This window comes from Aotus nancymaae, unplaced genomic scaffold (genome assembly GCF_030222135.1).
Source record: "Aotus nancymaae isolate 86718 unplaced genomic scaffold, 86718_ANA_hifiasm-v0.15.2.pri h1tg000053l, whole genome shotgun sequence".
Classification (NCBI taxonomy): Eukaryota; Metazoa; Chordata; class Mammalia; order Primates; family Aotidae; genus Aotus; species Aotus nancymaae.
In genome coordinates, this window is record NW_026988467.1 from 23,997,933 (window position 1) to 24,015,896 (window position 17,964).

The 17,964-nt window shown below is 42.2% G+C and overlaps 1 protein-coding gene across 2 annotated transcripts in view; it reads right to left on the reverse strand.

Annotated features, from left to right (window-relative positions):
• Positions 1-17,964, reverse strand: part of WASF2 (WASP family member 2) — an 88,570-nt gene that overhangs the window by 30,849 nt on the left and 39,757 nt on the right. Inside the window, exon 1 of one of the 2 annotated variants that reach the window (XM_012439777.3) lies at positions 8,613-8,636. The exons of the other annotated variant lie outside the window; for it this stretch is intronic. The gene's annotated coding sequence lies outside the window, so the exon portion shown is untranslated. Of the gene's footprint in view, positions 1-8,612; positions 8,637-17,964 lie in introns of those variants that run through there. 2 annotated transcript variants of the gene reach the window in all.

Below are 17,964 nucleotides of genomic sequence, written 5' to 3' on the forward strand. Positions count from 1 at the left end.
TTGAAACCCCATCTCTACTAAAAATACAAAAAAATTAGCTGGGCATCGTGGCACATGCCTGTGGTCCTAGCTTCTCGGGAGGCTAAGGCAGAAAAATTGCTTGAACCCAGGAGGCAGAGGCTGCAGTGAGCCGAGATTGAGCCACTGCACTCCAGCCTGGTGACAGAGCAAGACTCCGTCTCAAAAAAAAAAAAAGAAATGGAAACTGGATGAGGCCCTTTAAGGTCCCCTCAAACAGTGAGATTGTTCAAGTCTGTATATTTGAAGTTATCATGGAGTATTTTTACGTATCACATTTGGTCAGTATAAAGTTAAAAACAGACTCCAGGGCCAGGGACAATAGCTCACACCTGTAATCCCAACACTTGGGGAGCTGAGGCCAGAAGTTTGCTTGAGCTCAGAAGTTGAAAACCAGCCTGGGCAACAAAATGAGACCCTGTCTCTACAAAAAAATTTAAAAATTAGCTGGGTGTGTGGTGGTGTATGCCTATAGTCTCAGCTACTAGGTAAGCTGAGGTGAGAGGATCACTTGAACCCAGAAGGTTGAGACTGCAGTGAGCTGCGATTGTGCCACTGTGCTCCAGTTTGGGCAACAGAGACTCCAATATCCACCCTACTTTCTGAACTCTCATGATTCTGCTCCCAACAGCCTGGGGTAGGGTGGGGTGGGGTGAGGTGGGAGTTGGAGAATGGAAGAAAATACAAAGGGAGGGATATCTGTGAGAGAAGGGAGGATGCACTCATCTGTGCCCTACACCACTCTGAATTCCGTACCGGGAGAGAAGACAGATGACTGCTCATTCTGGCTATGTTTATTACTAGCTGTTCATGACAAATAAACAATGCTGCATTTTGAGCCAAGGTCACTGATAACACCTGCAGATTTCTATGGTCACATCCAAAAAGCAAGCATATTTGAGCTATAGCAATAACCATCACAACAGAAATGCTTCTCAAGGCAGTTCCTCTTTGAAACATACCCCCAAAATGCTGATCAGCAGTAGCAGGGGATGGAACATGTGGGGATGTTGCATGTGTGGCAATTAGGACTTCTGCTTTCACTTCAGCGTTTCCCACTGTTCTATAGTTAACAGCACTTTGGATGGGGACATATGAGTAGAGGTTTACTTTGTAGTTTCCTCTTTCAAGAGATACATTTCTTTATGTTAAAGAATATGGCTGGGTGTGGTGGCTCACACCTGTAATCCTAATACTTTGGGAGGTTGAGGCAGGAGGACTGCTTGAGCCCAGGAATTCGAAACCAGCCTGGGCAACATAGCCAGACCTCATCTCTACTAAAAAAGATTAGCTGCGTGTGGTGGCACGAAGCTGTAGCCCCAGCTACTCAGGGGACTGAGGCAGGAGGATTGCTTGAGCCTTGGGGGTTGCAGAGAGCTATGTTCACGCCACTGCACTCCAGCCTGAGTGACAGCAAGACTCAAAAAGTCTTCTTTGTCTCAAAAAGAAGAAGAAAAAAAGAATACTCATTTTACCAGGTTCAAGACTTTCAGTTGTTAAGTCGAATAGTCATTTGACTTCACAATGATAGACAATAGATGATCTTACTGTAATTTAAGTCTGTATATTAAAATGTTTAAGGTATGAATTTACTGTTGCATATAGCAGTCCTCATTACCATGCAGCAACTACAAGGAAGAACGCTTCATTATAGGCTTAGGCACCCACCCACTTCCTGTTGAAATATAGGGTGGGGCTGAACTAACAAATATAACCACACTCTCTCCAAGCACAAGGAATAACTGACAAATCCGTTTAGGTCACTAAAACAATGTCCAAAGGAGTTAGCAGGACAGAAATGGAACTCCTGCGGTAGACACGAAGTATTTGACTGGGAAAACTGAGAAAATGAGCTTACTTATGATCTAAAAGCAGGAGATATTTCCAATTTCATAAAGGAATGACACACCAATTCTGTGCCTACATCCAATCAATGTAGGGATCTTTCTAGTCTTGATATGGCTTTAAGACAGTAGCTGAGGAAAAAGAACTTCTAAAATCCAGTATCTTACTCCTTGAGCACAAGGTACATCCATGAAGGACCATTCACACCTGGTAATTCCATAACTTTTTATTATCTTTGGGGGCAATAGAACATTTTGTTCTTACCTTTTTACACTTCAGGGTCTAATCATAGTTTTGTTCTTAAAACTAAAATTGGGGGAATCTCTTTAACCTTCAAAATTGGTTTCTTCTAGTATCAACTTTTTCATAGAAAATTGTCTTCTGAATGGCCAAAATTAGACTCTCCTTTTAGTAGGATCCATCTGGTCGTCCAAAAGAAAATACATTTAAATTGAGTTGGAAACCTGGATTGTAGCTCTTAGTCTAATGATGACTGGCAATCGGGGATAAAATTTCAATTCATCCCTCTAGTCGAGCTGTAAACTACACTAAAAAATGCTTGAAAGATTCTATATAAAACTGAAATTTTGTAGGCAAAGTATTCTTAACTCTGAGGAAAAGATTTACCCGCATAAAGTATTTCTTGTATCTCCATCTTGGCCCAATTCCCTGTTACGGATCCACTTATTTACACAGGATCTACAATGTGGTCACTGATCACTTTCAGTTACAAAGTTCATTTTACTTTCTCAGTCTAATGCCAATTTCTAGCAAAACCCGTATTCCCAAAATTGTATGGTTTGAAATACTTCAAATTACCTATCTAAATGGGCTTTTAATTAGATTGGATAAATATAGATTATGAATAATTATACTCATAAATGGAGAAATCTTACCCTTTACCCCTAATAAGATACTCCATTTCTTTCAGCCATTGTCATCAACTGAACATTAAATTTACACAGGAGTTTAACATGAAAAACAACCAAGCTGCTCTGAAAAAACAAACACCCACACACAAAACAAGTATAGTATCAAACCTCAACAAATCAGTTCACTAGATTACTAGAAATATGTCAATAACTCACACAAGCCCCTATAAAATACTGTTCACATTCAAACACTTCTTTTTACATTTATAGCCAATGACAAAAGAGAGTGCTTTCCAGTTGGTGGTACCCAGAAATTTGAGATAAGAGAATAGATACAAAATGCATTCCTCTCCAAGTACTTGGGAGGAACCCAAACCTGGGCAAGTATTCTCCCAAACAAACAGCCAAAAGTCCAATACACAGCTGGTTTTTATGTAAGGGTCTAACCCCATTTTACTATCATACTCTGGGATGGAGATGGAGCTAGACTGTAACCTTTCGATCCTGGCTCTTGCAAGTAGCATTGAGTACCGTAGGCTAAACTTCCTTTGGACCAGGTACTAGAGTACCCACTGGTGGATTAGTTACAGTGGCAGGTTTGAAAATGGAAGAGGAAGGAGACAGTAAGAGCTGAATTGCCCATCAGGCACTAAGTCTCAATTCATCTGGCTAGCTGTCTAACCATTTGTTTTAATTTTTATGATGCCTTACTTCTTACTGCAAGCTTCTCTCTGCAGTAACTGCATCCTCTCTGGGATGGAAAGACCAAGAAAGAAGCCAACTCTACATAACTGAAAAAGGCCAGGGAAAAGAAGGTTGCAGAGCAACAAAAAGAAAATTCAGCAAAAGTTTTGCTGACACTTCAGGGCAATACACAAACACACCGTGTGGTCATGGAGAAGGCAGAAGCCACAGTCCTGAGATGTGACTATTAATACACCAATTTAAGTGAGAAGAGAGACCAAGCAATCACAACTGCATGTGAGACAGGGAATGGAATTATGGAGCAAACTGCCATGTAATTCCATATGAACTATTCAACAGCCAGTTTTAACAAGAATTCCTGAAAAAGTATCACACATACATCTGTCAGTAATGGCCAAGCCACCAGCAAATGACCAGAAGTCGCAGCAAAGGGCAGCTGTACCTTTACTTCCTCTCACAAGGTCTAGTCAGCACTCAAAGCATGAGGAGACTTACAAGCAAAAGTCCTTGAGCAGTGGGAAAAATAAGTATCTGTTTTTTCCTTTCGAACCTCAGTTTACTATGAAGTTACCAAAGCCCTAAAAATCTAGTAAGCAGTGGGCAGAGCAAGAGCATGAACATTGAGAGACATAGGTGTGGGTTTCACTTTACCACTGCCACATTTTAGCTCTGGAAACTTAGCAAGCAGTCTAATCTCTCAGTCTATTTCCTAGCCTGTTAAATTATTATGACCACTAGTTTGTAAAGTTATTGTGAAAACAATGAAATAGTGCGTGTATAAAATGTTTAGCCCAGTGCCTGGCACAAAATAATTAAAATAACAGTAGTAATAATAGTAGTATAATGGGAGTGGTGATGGTAGTACTAGCAGTAGCAGAATGATTAACATCTATCTAGAACTTGTACTGTTCTATATATGGTTCTTTTAACCATTATACAACACTGTCTTAATAAGCTGCAGGTTGTATTAATGGTTAACTACTAATTATAGCACTCTTATCAATCAACGAATATTTATCAAGAAGACACTAAAAGACACAAGGAAATATTAAATCTCTTTCTTGACTCCAGGAGCTTATAATTTAGTTGAGGAGACAGATAAAACCACAGTTAAGTAACAATATAGCAAATAAATAGTAGTTCAATTATCAAATGAATGATGTACTCAATGATGACAACAGAAAGGATGAAAAGATCACTGTGAACTGAAGGGACTGAACAGACTCTCTGGAACCTTAAAGATCTAAACTGGGACTGGGTGCAGTGGCTTATGCCTGTAATCCCAGCACTTTGGAAGGCCAAGTTGGAGGACTGCTTGAGCCCAGGAGTTCGAGATTAGCCTAGGTGACATGATAAGACCCTGTCTCTACAAAAAACTTTAAAAATCAGCCAGGTGTGGTGGTACATACCTGTAGTCCCAACTACTTGAGAAGCTGAGGCAGGATAATTACTTTAATCCAGGAGGTTGAAGCTGCAATAAGCCAATATCTGCACCACTGCATTGCAGCCTTTGAGACACAGTGAGACTCAAAAAACAAACAAACAAAAACCCCAAACCCAAGATATGAACTGTGTAGAACTGAATGTGAAAAACAGGGGAAGGTTTTTCAAGGAGAGCTAATATGATAAACAGAAGTCCTGAACTTTACCACAGTATTTATGGAAAATTCACAATTCCAATGGATTTCTACCATATTTCATCAAATCTAAGATGCCACTTATTGTAAGAGGCATTATAATTCAAGAGATGTTAAAATGGGGTGGGTATGGTGGCTCATGCCTGTAATCCAAGCACTTTTGGAGGCAACGCGAGTGAATCACTTGAACTCAGGCTTTTGAGATCAGTCTGGGCAATGTGGAGAAATCCCATCTCTACAAAAAATACAAAAATTAGCTGAATGTGGTGATGCACACCTGTAGTCCCAGCTACTCAGGAGGCTGATATGGAAGGATCGTTTTAGCCCAGGAGGTCAAAGCTGCAGTGAGCAGTGATCGCACCACTGCACTCTAGCCTGGGTGTCAAAAGAGAGAGATGTTAAAATGTGAGGAAAAAAATGTACACCTCAGAGTCAATAAAATATAAACATATTATTTTAGAGACAACATCTCACCATGTTACCTGGCTGAAATTTAGTGGCTCTTCATAGGCACAATCATAGTGCACTGAAGCCATGAACTTCTGAGCTCAAAAAACTCCTCCGGCCTCAGAAGGTGGACATGGTGGTCTTTAAAAAAAAATCTCTCTAACCGGCCAGGTGTGGTGGCTTATGCCTATAATCCCAGCACTTTGGGAGGCCAAGGTAGATCACAAGGTCAAGAGATTGAGACATCCTGGCAAAATGGTGAAACCTTGTCTCTACTAAAAAATACAAAAATTAGCCGGGTGTGGCAGCACACACCTGTAGTCCCAGCTACTCAGGAGGCTGAGGCAGGAGAATCACTTGAACCCGGGAGGCGGAGGTTGCAGTGAGCAGAGATCACGCCACTGCACTGCAGCCTGGCAACAGAGCGAGACTCTGTCTCAAAAAAAAAAATCTCTCTAACCCTAAAATGCATTCTACAACTCGGACTTACAAGAGAATACAGTTATGCACTACATAACAACGTTTCAGTCAATAATGGACCATGATGGAGATCATAACCCTCTTTTTTTTTTTTGATATGGGGGTCTCAGTCTGTCACCCAGGCTGGAGTGAAGTGGCACGATCTCAGCTCACTGCAACCTCCCCTTCCTGGGCTCCAGCTATCCTCTCACCTTAGTCTCCCAAGTAGCTGGGACCCCAGGCACGTGCCACCATGCCCAGCTAATTTTTTGTATTTTTGGTATAGATGAGGTTTCACCATGTTGGCCAGGCAGGTCTCGAACTCCTGAGCTCAAGTGATCTGCCCGCCTCAGCCTCTCAAAATGCTGGGATTACAGGAGTGAGCCATCCCGCCCAGCCCCTTTTCTGTGTTTATGTATGTCTGGATGTACAAATACATACTGTCTGGGAGTGGTGGCTCATGATTGTAATCCCAGCACTTTGGGAGGCCAAGGTGGGAGGATCCCTTGAGCTCAGGAGATTGAGACCAGCCTGGGCAAAATGACAAGGTCCTGTCTCTATAAACAATGAAAAACTCAGCTGAGTTCAGTGGTGTGCACTTGTAGTCCCAGCTACTCAGGAGGCTGAGGTAACAGGATCCCTTAAGCCCAGGAGTTTAAGCCATAATTGAGTGTTCCACTGCACTTCAGCCTGGGCAACAAAGTGAGACTTCAGCTCTAAAACAAAAAATAGTAAATAAAATAAATAATCAATATAACCAGCCTGGGCAACATAGGAAGACCCTATCTTTACAAAAAATTTTTAAAATATGCTGGATCCCATAAATTTATACAACTACTATGTACTTACAAAAGTTAAAAATTAAAAATAAAAATAGGCCAGGCATGGTAGCTCATGCCTGTAATTCCAGCACTCTGGGAGACTGAGATGGGCAGATTGTTTGAGCCCAGGAGTTTGAGACCAGCCTCGGTAACATGGAGAAACCTCATCTGTATTAAAAAAACAGAAAAAATTAGCCAGAGGGCCGGGTGCAATGGCTCACGCCTGTAATCCCAGCACTTTGGGAGGCCAAGACGGGCAGACCATGATTCAGGAGTTTGAGACCAGCCTGACCAACATGATGAAACCCCGTCTCTACTAAAAATACAAAAATCAGGTGGGTGTGGTAGCACGTGCCTGTAAATCCCAGCTACTCAGGAGGCTAAGGCAGGAGAATTGCTTGAACCTGGGAGGTGGAGGTTGCAGTGAGCTGAGATTGTGCCTCCGTACTCCAGCCTGGGTGACAGAGCAAGACTCTGTCTCAAAAAAAAAAAAAAAAAAAAAGCCAGGCATGGTGCTGAGAGCCTGTAGTTCCAGCTACTCTAGAGGCTGAGGTGGGAGGACTGCCTGAGCCCAGGAAGTCAAGCCTGCAGTGAGCTATGATTGGGCCACTGAACTCCAGCCTGGGCAACAGAGTAGGACCCTGTCTCTATATAAATAAATAAGTAAATAAAAAATAAGCCAGGTGTGATAGCGTGCACCTGTGGTCCTAGCTACTTGGGAAGCTGAGGTAAAAGGATCAATTGAGCCCAGGAGTGAGAGTCTAGTCTGGGCACAACACAGCAAGACACTGGCTCTTTAAAAAAAAAAAAAAAAAAAAAAAGGCCAGGCACAGTGGCTCACACCCATTATCCCAACACTTTGGGAGGCTGAGGTGGGCAAATCACCTGAGGTCAGGAGTTGGAGACCAGCCTAGCCAACAAGGTGAAACCCTATCTCTACTAAAACACAAAAACTAGCCGGGCATGGTGGCAGGTGCCTATAATTCCAGCTACTCAGGAGGCCAAGGCAGGAGAATGGCTTGAACCCAGGAGGCGGAGGTTGCAGTGAGTCGAGACCATGCCATTGCACTCCATCTTGGGCAACAAGAGTGAAACTCCGTCTCAAAAAATAAATAAATATTCCTTCAATGCCAAAAGAAGAGAAGGTAAGAAAAATTAAAAATCAATCAATCAATCAATCAGTATAGCTTGGTAAACCCAGAAGAATATTCAGACAAAGAAAGCAAGGATTCCTTGAGTTACTAGCTATATGACCTTAGGGTAGTCCATACCTCTGAGCATCATCCGAAAAATGGGGAAAATACAAACCACCTTATACTACAGTTATTTTTTTGAGACAGGGTCTGGCTCAGTCACCCTGGCTGGAGTGCAGTGGTGTGAGTGTGGCTCATGCAGCCTCAGTCTCCTGGGCTCAAGCAATCCTCCCACCTCAGCCTCCAGAGTAGCTGGGGTTAGAAGCATGCAGCACCATGTCCAGCTAATGTTTCGGTTTTTGTAGGAACAGGGTCTTACTATGTTGCCCTGGCTGGTCTCAAACTCCTGGACTCAAATGATCTTCCCACCTCAGCCTCCCAAAGTGCTGAGATTACAGGCATAAACCACCATGGCCAACCTAGGATAGTTCCAAGGATAAGATGTAATAACATATGTAAGCATTCCAGAGGGGTACCTAGCATCCAGTAGGTACTCAGTAACTGAGAGCTCTCATTATTACTAACTCGAAGGAATGATGAGTTTATATGAACCTACCTCCTAGTAATGGAATAATCTAAAGAGAGCAGGTCAAATTAAGCAACAATGAGCATTACCTAAAGGTGCTCCTACATGGTCCTCTTTTACTTGGTTTCAATGGAGGCCAAGGAGGTGGACCTCTTGCCTTCTGAGACAGGCTCTTCAGGAATATGGAGACAAATACTGAAAAAGATGGATGGCCTCTGCTTACATTATACCAATTTTAAGGATTACAACAAAGGGCATCAGTCTTCCAAATCACAGTCAAGGGTCAATCCAGTATTTTCACTTTACTTTGAAGGCAAAACATTCCCCAAGAGACTATTATCTAGATTGTGGTATTTCCTTATAAAAACACACAAACAATCCTTTTATCTTAAAAGCCTGAGGTGAATGTCACCACTTCTAAGACTCCTTCCCCGACTCTTCTATTCGGAAGTCATTTTCCTCTCTCCAAGTGCCAATAAGGTATGCTGAACCTCTCTTATAGCAGTCACTACATTCTATTTTATAGCACAGATTTTTGGGGTATACAACTCTTTGAATACAGGAATTGAAAAACAAAGTATCTTTAATCCTAACAGAAAGTAGTAGCAGTAGCAATAGCTACTATCTGGAGACAAAGTAGGATTCTTAAAATTTCTTTTCATCCTACAGTGTCTGCTCAATAAATACCTGTTAAATTCCTGAAATGTGCCAGATGTTTATTCACATCTTCTTGAATATTTCTAATCCTCCAAACAAATTTCCAAGGTAAGTAGTATATTTTCATTTTACAGATGAGAAAACTAAAACCCAGAGTGATTCATAACTTTATGAAAGTCACAGAGACAGACAGCTTTCAAACCCAGGTCCAACTGTGTCTGAAGTTCATGTTCTTTCCATCACACCACACTGACTCTCCACAAAACACTCAAACTAAGAAGTTAGACAAATATGCCCAAACTTCTCATCTTTACACAGAAGTGCCACCAAAAGACTAGTTTCTTTCTCATGGAAAAAAGACTGCATGCTAACACATGAAAGTCTTCCTATTTACCCTAAAACTGAAATGGTGTTAATGAGTGTAACACACTGCTTTTCTCCCTCTCTGCATCCAATTTTAGCCAGATGCTCTGGGGCTTCACATCTTTCCTTTAAACAACATAAACACAGGCTTATTTAAAGTGCCAGCCTCGGATAACATGTTCAGATGCTACTGCTTTTCAAACAAAGTCCTGTTTTCAAACAGCTAGGCATTAGGGGTTCTGTCACTTCTGACGGGTTACTTTTATCTACAGGGTCCCTGAGAATCACTTTAAGTTTCATTCTGTGTTCAGCTCATCAAATCTTCTCATCAGGGATTTTTTTTTTAAGCACCTAACCTTTCATCTTCTTTTACAATGAACCAAAACACACTCCTATAGGTAATTCCTAATCTGTATATTTTAATATAATATTCTTCTGACCCTTTTTCTAAAAAGCACAGTTGTTTTTCCTATTTAGCCCAAGTTAAGATAATTATATCATAAGTGAAATTTCTCCCATCTCTTTCTGCATATAGGGAATACTCAAAAGTAAGTCTTTTTTAATTATTAAATGTAAATAGCTCATTAAATATAATCCAATTACTTTAATTTTAAAAAGGAAGTAATTACAATATGTACATGTATTCTTGCCTAGATTTAATATCTTAATCTTTTCAGCATTAATATTTTAAATTAACCTCTGACATTAGAAAAATGCAAGAAACTGATATCTCTTTCAAAAGATATATAAAGCTGTTCTTTATGGATTTTTGTTTCACCCACAAACAATTTTAGAGGGATTGCAAAGAGGGACAATTAAATACCACCTGCCCAAACTGAACTGTATTTCTTGTCTGCTATAAATCACGTTAAAGAGTCTGCTTTAAATTCTAATGCTTTAGTGGGACAAGAAGCCTAATGAATTCTGTAGCATTCCAATAATCACAAAAGCTTCACTTGCAAAGACAACTCCAAGACAAAATTTGTTAGAAGAAATGCCTACGATCCCAGCCAGCAGTTTGGTAGGCTGAGGCAGGCAGATCACTTAAGGCAGGAGGATCACATGGCAAAACCGCATCTCTACAAAAAATACAAAAATTAGCCAGGCATGGTGGCACACACCTGTAGTCCCAGTTACTCAAGAGGCTGAGGTTGGTGAATCGGTTGAGCCTGGGAGGCGGAGAATGCAGTGAGCCAAGATTGTGCCGGCATACTCCAGCCTGGATGATAGAGTAAGAGCCTGTCTCAAAACAAAAAAGAAGAAGAATGTCTTTGGTACAGTAGCCTAAACTTTCCATTACCTAATTTCTATTCTGTTACTACAAATCATAGCTCCTGGGACCACCCTCAAGGATTCTTCTTGCTCTCTGGTCTCTAGACCCTGGAGTATGCTTTTATAACATTTTCCCTCAGCGGCCTTCTGGTTCTTCCATTTTTACTTTCTTGGTGACCAACAGTAAACAAATTGCATAGCTAAATCTCTATAAACTGCCTTGAAAATGGGCTTTGGCACAGTCTATAGTCTTCTAGAATGGAGGGAAGAAACTTACATAAATGAATAATTAAGAAGATGGAGCTTTCCTACTAAAATCGATCAATGAGTATTATTTTAAGATATGAATATATATTTATAAAAATGAAATTACATTTATATTAACACATAACTTTTTCCAAAATTCAGAAGTAACAAGAGCAGTATGAATAGATATGCTGTGAAGGTATCAACTGGAGCCATGTTTGTACAGCAATTTCCCTCCAAATTAGAACAGTTCTATTTAAAGTACTAAGACATATCATGTGTTTTCAGCAGTTCTCAAGGATTTCACTGAAATAGATTTTTCCAGTTCAGACCTTGTATTAATGAACCAAAGGTGTAGCTCTGCCTCACTGATACCACTTGGCAAAATAAATTAATGAAATGCATGAAACTGGCTGTGATTAATTCCTTTCGTTGTTCAGATTGTAGCTACGTTGCAGCAGCTCCTGACTACGTAATGCACTAGTTTCTGCAGTCATCCAGCCTAACTATGGAAAGTTATTTTATGATCCGAAAAGACAGTAACAGTAACACAGGTTGCTGTGGGTTCCCTCATCTCAAACATAATGGATTCCAAACAGTTACCAATGGTTAGCTGAAGGAATGAAGCCTGATACCTGATGATGATCACAGTTCTCCAGAAGGACAGCACCATTAAAAGAAAATAAGAAGTAATTTCACAGGTAAAAGGTACACCAGCAGCTAAAACTAAGTCCTTAGCAAAATTTAAATGATTCAAGTTTCATCTTAACACTGGCATTTTGTACAAAATATATCCTATTAGGCTAGCCCATGAAAATTAAAAAGGTGTCTTTAAATGCCTGCTGACCTAAAATTGCCATGTTCCATGCTTTAAAGGGATTGATTTTCTAGAGAAGGACAATATGATGCCAGATTCTGTTCAATGGAGATCAGAATACTATTTGGTGAACCTATTCTGCACCTGTGGAAGTAAAAGAATAAAACTGGCTCACACACCCCAAGGGAGGATGGTATTTATGTGGGCTCTTCCTCTGACCTCTTGGCAGCAAATATAAAAAAGCCCTTTTTTGAGCCTTAGGGGCGGGCCCAGGACTTTCAACTATCCATTCAAACAGGATTACGATTCCCCTCCTCCATAATTAAGTTCCTTTCCCATTCTCCATGCATGCGTGAATTGCAGTGACACTGACATGGGGGCTTGACATTAGTCTTTGAAGGTCATTTAAATCCTCCTCCTTCTAAACTGCCTTAAAAGCAATGTATCATCCATTCCACAATGCCTGAGTGTAGGGTTTGACTAGATCGTACTCAAAGCAGAATCACCTGAAGAATAAAAAGAAAGCTCCAAATTTGGGTATCATAAAAAGAACAAATCATCCACAGCCTTGTTTATTAAAAAAAAAAAAAAAAAGAACAAAGAAATAAAAAGTGATAAAACTCATTTACTCAAAAGACAACAGTAAGAAAAACACTAACACCAAACATTGGATGAATGAAAACACTTCTACTGACAATCCCTTTTATCTAGGAAAGTAGAAAAGGTCATCCACTGGCCAGGTGCAATAGCTCAACATCTGTATGTAATCCCAGCACTTTGGGAGGCTGAAGTGGGTGGCTCTCTTGAGGTCAAGAGTTCGAGACCAGGCTGGCCAACATGGTGAAATCCCATCTCTACTAAAATTAGTCAGGCGTGGTGGCGCATGCCTGTAGTTCCAGCTGCTTGGCAGGCTAAAGGAGGAGAATTGCTTGAACCTGGGAGGTGGAGGTAGCAATGAGCCAAGATCACATCACTGGATTCTAGCTTGGTTGACAGAGTGAGATCTCATCTCAAAAAAAAACAAAGGTCATCCACAAAATGGCCCCTTTATATGGCTCCAGTCTCTTCTGTCACATTATCATACACATATACCTTTCTTTGCAGTCCTATAGAACTTCCCATCGCTCCCCACTGTACCATGTTCTTTCTTATCTCCATACTTTTGCTTAAGTTTGACCACCACCCACCACAACCCCCACCAACCTATAAAGTCTTCCAAGTCTGAGCTCAAGTGAAACACCTCTTCTTTTTTTTTTTTTGAGACAGAGTTTCACTCTTGTTACCCAGGCTGGAGTGCAACGGCGCGATCTTGGCTCAGCGCAACCTCCGCCTCCTGGGTTCAGGCAATTCTCCTGCCTCAGCCTCCTGAGTAGCTGGGATTACAGGCACGCGCCACCATGCCCAGCTAATTTTTTGTATTTTTAATAGAGACGGGGTTTCACCATGTTGACCAGTATGGTCTCGATCTCTTGATCTTGTGATCCACCCGCCTCGGCCTCCCAAAGTGCTGGGATTACAGGCGTGAGCCACCGCGCCCGGCCGTGAAACACCTCTTGATGGACCTTGCCCCAAAGGAAGTTGGTGTCCTGTCTTCCACGTGCTATAATGTATGGTTCTCTAAATGTCCATAACACTTTGTCCATGTCTATAACATCACACTGGATTAAAATGAGTGGTTTTTCTACTTGCTGTCTCACTAGACTGTGAGTTCTCTGAGGCTGGTGCTGAGTCAACTCTAATCCTAGTGCCTACCATCATGCTAGGTACCAAGAGAATGCTCAATAAAGGCCAGGTGCAGGGGCTCACACCTGTAATCCCAACACTTTGGGAGGCCAAGGAGAACCAATCACTTGAGGGAAGGAGTTCAAGACTAGCCTGGTCAACATGGTAAAGCCCCGTCTCTACTAAAAATACAAAAATTAGCCAAGCATGGTAGCATGTGCCTGTAGTTCCAGCTACTTAGGAGGCTGAGGCAGGAGAATCGCTTGAACTCAGGAGGCAGAGGTTGCAGTGAGCTGAGATGAGGCCACTGCACTCCAGCCTGGGTGACAGAGCAAGACTCCGCCTGAAAAAAAAAAAAAAGGCCAGGTGAAGTAGCTCAAGCCTGTAATCCAAGCACTTTGAGGGCCGAGACAGGCAGATCACAAGGTAAGGAGATCAAGACCATCCTGGCCAACATGGTAAAACCCCGTCTCTACTAAAAATACAAAAATTAGCTGGGCGTGGTGGCACATGCCTGTAATCTCAGCTACTCGGGAGGCTGAGGCAGGAGAACAGCTTCAACCAGGGAGTTGGAGGTTGCAATGAGCCGAGATTGCGCCACTGCACTCCAGCCTGCTGACAAAGCCAGACAGCGTCTCAAAGAAAAAAAAAAGTTTATCAAATGAATGAAGCCACAGTGGGTTCTTGTGCTTTGGCTCTCATAAAGATAAGGATAAAGACGGTGTCTGGACCTCCAGTCTTATAGCACTGTTTCCTGAAAGACGATAACCCAATGTGAATAGCCCAATTCAACCTCTGTTTTAGAAATAGATTCCTGGCATCTTACCAGGTCATGAGACAGGATCTACATTTACCCCTCAAACTCAGGAGGGCATCAGGGGTCCAATCTGGGACAGGGACAGAACAGAGAGAGAAGTTAAAAATTAGAGACCAAGACCACCCTGACCAACACGAGCTCTCTGCCACCACCATCTCATTCTTGTACCTCAAAGCTCTTATTCCCTAATGTAAAGAGAGAAACATGATAGTTATCAGACAAGGGAAAGAAATTTCCAAAAAGGCTAAGGAAGGTCAGAATAAGGTAAGTCATGAAAATTAGCACATATCCAAAGCTTGAAACAAAAACAGGGTGTTTTAAACTGTCCAGGCCCTTGACCTAAAATGTTAATAAGACCCTGAATCTCTACCAAACCATCTTCTTGTTTTCCTCTCCTCAATACTTTCCTCCCACCCATCTACCCACCCACCCACCTGCCTGCCTTTCTTTTTTCCCCCTTCCATGTTTTTTTTTTTTTTTTTTGAGATGGAATTTAACTCTTGTTGCCCAGGCTGGAGTGCAATGGCACGATCTCAGCTCACTGCAACCTCTGCCTCCCAGGTTCAAACGATTCTTCTGCCTCAGTCTCCCGAGTAGCTGGGATTACAGGCATGTGCCATCACATCCAGCTAATTTTGGATTTTTAGTACAGATAGGGTTTCTCCATGTTGGTCAGGCTGGTCTCAAACTCCCGACATCAGGTGATCCACCAGCCTCGGCCTCCCAAAGTGCTGGGGAGGCATGAGCCACCACACCCGGCCTCCCCCTCCCTTCTTTTCTGTTCCCTTCCCTTCTCCTCCCCTCCCTCCCATCTTCATTTCTTTCCTCAATAAATATGGGTAGAGCTGATGAAAATCTTGCACACAAATGACAACTATAAAATATATATATGGAGCCAGGCATGGTGGCTCACACCTGTAATCCCAGCACTTTGGGAGGCCAAGGCAGGAGGATCACTTAAGCCCAGGTATTTGAGGCTAGTCTAGGCAACATATTGATATCCCATCTCTTAAAAAAAAAAAAAAAAAGCATACATACATGTTGTCTTTGTATAAAGTAACATAATTTGTTCACACAATGAACCTTATGTACCAGGCACTGTGCCATACACTTAGGATATTAATTCAGTACTTCCTTTGCCCTCACAGAGTTTGCAAGCTACTGGAGATATAAATAAAGGGGACAATAATATTCTGGCAAGTGACTACAAATGTTAAGTTCAAGGTGTAATAGAAGTATCCAGCTCAAGTTGGGGCAAAGAGTGGGGGTCAGTTAAGAAAAGGTGTTTTAAAGGACAAATAAGTCTAGTTAAGAACTTCCAGGTGGAGGGAGTAGCATATGCAGAGGCAAAAAGTATTCCAGGAAACAGCAAATGGCTTATGTGGCTGAAGTGCAGGAAGTCATGAATGATGAGGCTAATAAGGCAGACAGAAGCTGAGGCACAGAGAGCCTTGTATGCCAGGCTACAGCACTTAGAGTGTGCTGAAAGCTATAGGGAGCTATTTAAGATTGAGGCCAGAGAGTGACATGATCAGATTTGCATTTAGAAAGCTCTCTCTGAGGCCGGGCACGGTGGCTCACGGCTATAATCCCAGCACTTTGGGAGGCCGAGGAGGGTGAATCACGAGGTCAAGAGATCGAGACCATACTGGTCAACATGGTGAAACCCCGTCTCTACTAAAAATACAAAAAAATTAGCTGGGCGTGGTGGTGCACGCCTGTAGTCCCAGCTACTTGGGAGGCTGAGGCAGGAAAATTGCTTGAACCCAGGAGGCGGAGGTTGCGGTGAGCCGAGATTGCACCATTGCACTCCAGCCTGGGTAATTTAAGAGTGAAACTCCGTCTCAAAAAAAAGAAAAAAAAAAAAAAAAAGCAAGAAAGCTCTTCTGGCAGCAGTATGGAGAATGTACTACATGAGAGAGTGAAAGACTGAGGCAGGAAGTCCAAGTGGAAGCACTTCTAATTGATAGATGGAATCAACGTAATGGGAGAGGTGAAAAATAGGATGACAGAAAGTGTGCTATGCTGGGTTTGAAAGACCAGGTACACTTTATTCCTTGAACAATTAAATTACAGTAGTCACCCCTTATCCTCAGAGCGTAATTCCAATACCCTCAGACGATGCCTGAAACCACAGATAGTACTGAACTTTGTATGCTTTTTCCTATCCATACATACTTATGATAAAATTTTATTTATAAATTAGGCACAGGGCCGGGCGCAGTGGCTCACGCCTATAATCCCAGCACTTTGCAGGGCTGAGGTGGGTGGATCATAAGTTCAGGAGATCAAGACCATCTTGGCCATGGTGAAACCCCGTCTCTACTAAAATACAAAAAATTAGCCAGGCGTGGTGGCGCGTGCCTGTAGTCCCAGCTACTCAGGGGGCTGAGGAAGGGGAATCGCTTGAATCCGGGAGATGGAGGTTGCAGCAACCTGAGATCGTGCCGCTGCACTCCAGCCTGGCAAAAGAGCAAGACTCCATCTCAAAAAAAAAAAAAAGGCACAGTAAAAGATTAACAATAATAAAATAGAACAATTATAGTAATATACTGTAATAAAAGTTAAGTGAATGTGGTCTCTCAAAACATCTTACTGCACTGTATTCACCTGTTTTTGGACCAGAGTGAACAGGTAATTGAAAAACTGAATAAGCTGGGGGACTACTGTATTTAATCTCTCTGAGCCTTAGTTTTTACTTTCTGAAAAATGTGTTTATTTGTAAAAGAAGAAATAGGGAGAACACTAGACTATATCAGGTGTCGCCAATCTTTTCTTAATGCTTTAAAATTATTCAGATATAGTTTTTAAAAAATAGGCCAATTGCGCCGTTGCACTCCAGCCTGGGTAACAAGAGTGAAACTCCGTCTCAAAGAAAAAAAAAAAAAAAAGGGCCAGAGGCCGGGTACGGTGTCTCATGCCTGTAATCCCAGCACTTTGGGAGGCTGAGGGCAGATCAAGAGGTCAGTTCCAGACCAGGCTGGCCAATATGGTGAAACCCCATCTCTGCTAAAAATACAAAAATTAGCTGGGTGTGGTGGTGTGTACCTGTAGTCCCAGCTACTTGGGAGGCTGAGGCAGAAGAATCACTTCAAACCAGGAGGCAGAGGTTGCAGTAAACTGAGATTGCGTCATTGCACTCTAGCCTAGGTGACAGAGCAAGACTCCATATCAAAAATAAATAATAGGCTGGACTCAGTGGCCCACGCCTGTAATTCCAGCACTTTGTTCGGAGGCTGAGGTGGGTGGATCATCTGAGGTCAGGAGTTCAAGACCAGCCTGGCCAACATGGTGAAACCCCATCTCTACTTAAAAAAAAATTACAAAAATTAGCCGGGCATGGTGGCTCACACCTGCAATCCCAGCACTTTGGGAGGCTGAGGTAGGTGGATCACCCACCCACCTCAGGAGTTCGAGACCAGCCTGGCCAAGATGGTGAAACCCTGTCTCTACTAAAAATACAAAAATTAGCCAGGTGTGGTGGTGGGTGCCTATAATCCCAGCTACTTGGGAGTCTGAGACAGGAGAATTGCTTGAACCCAGGAGT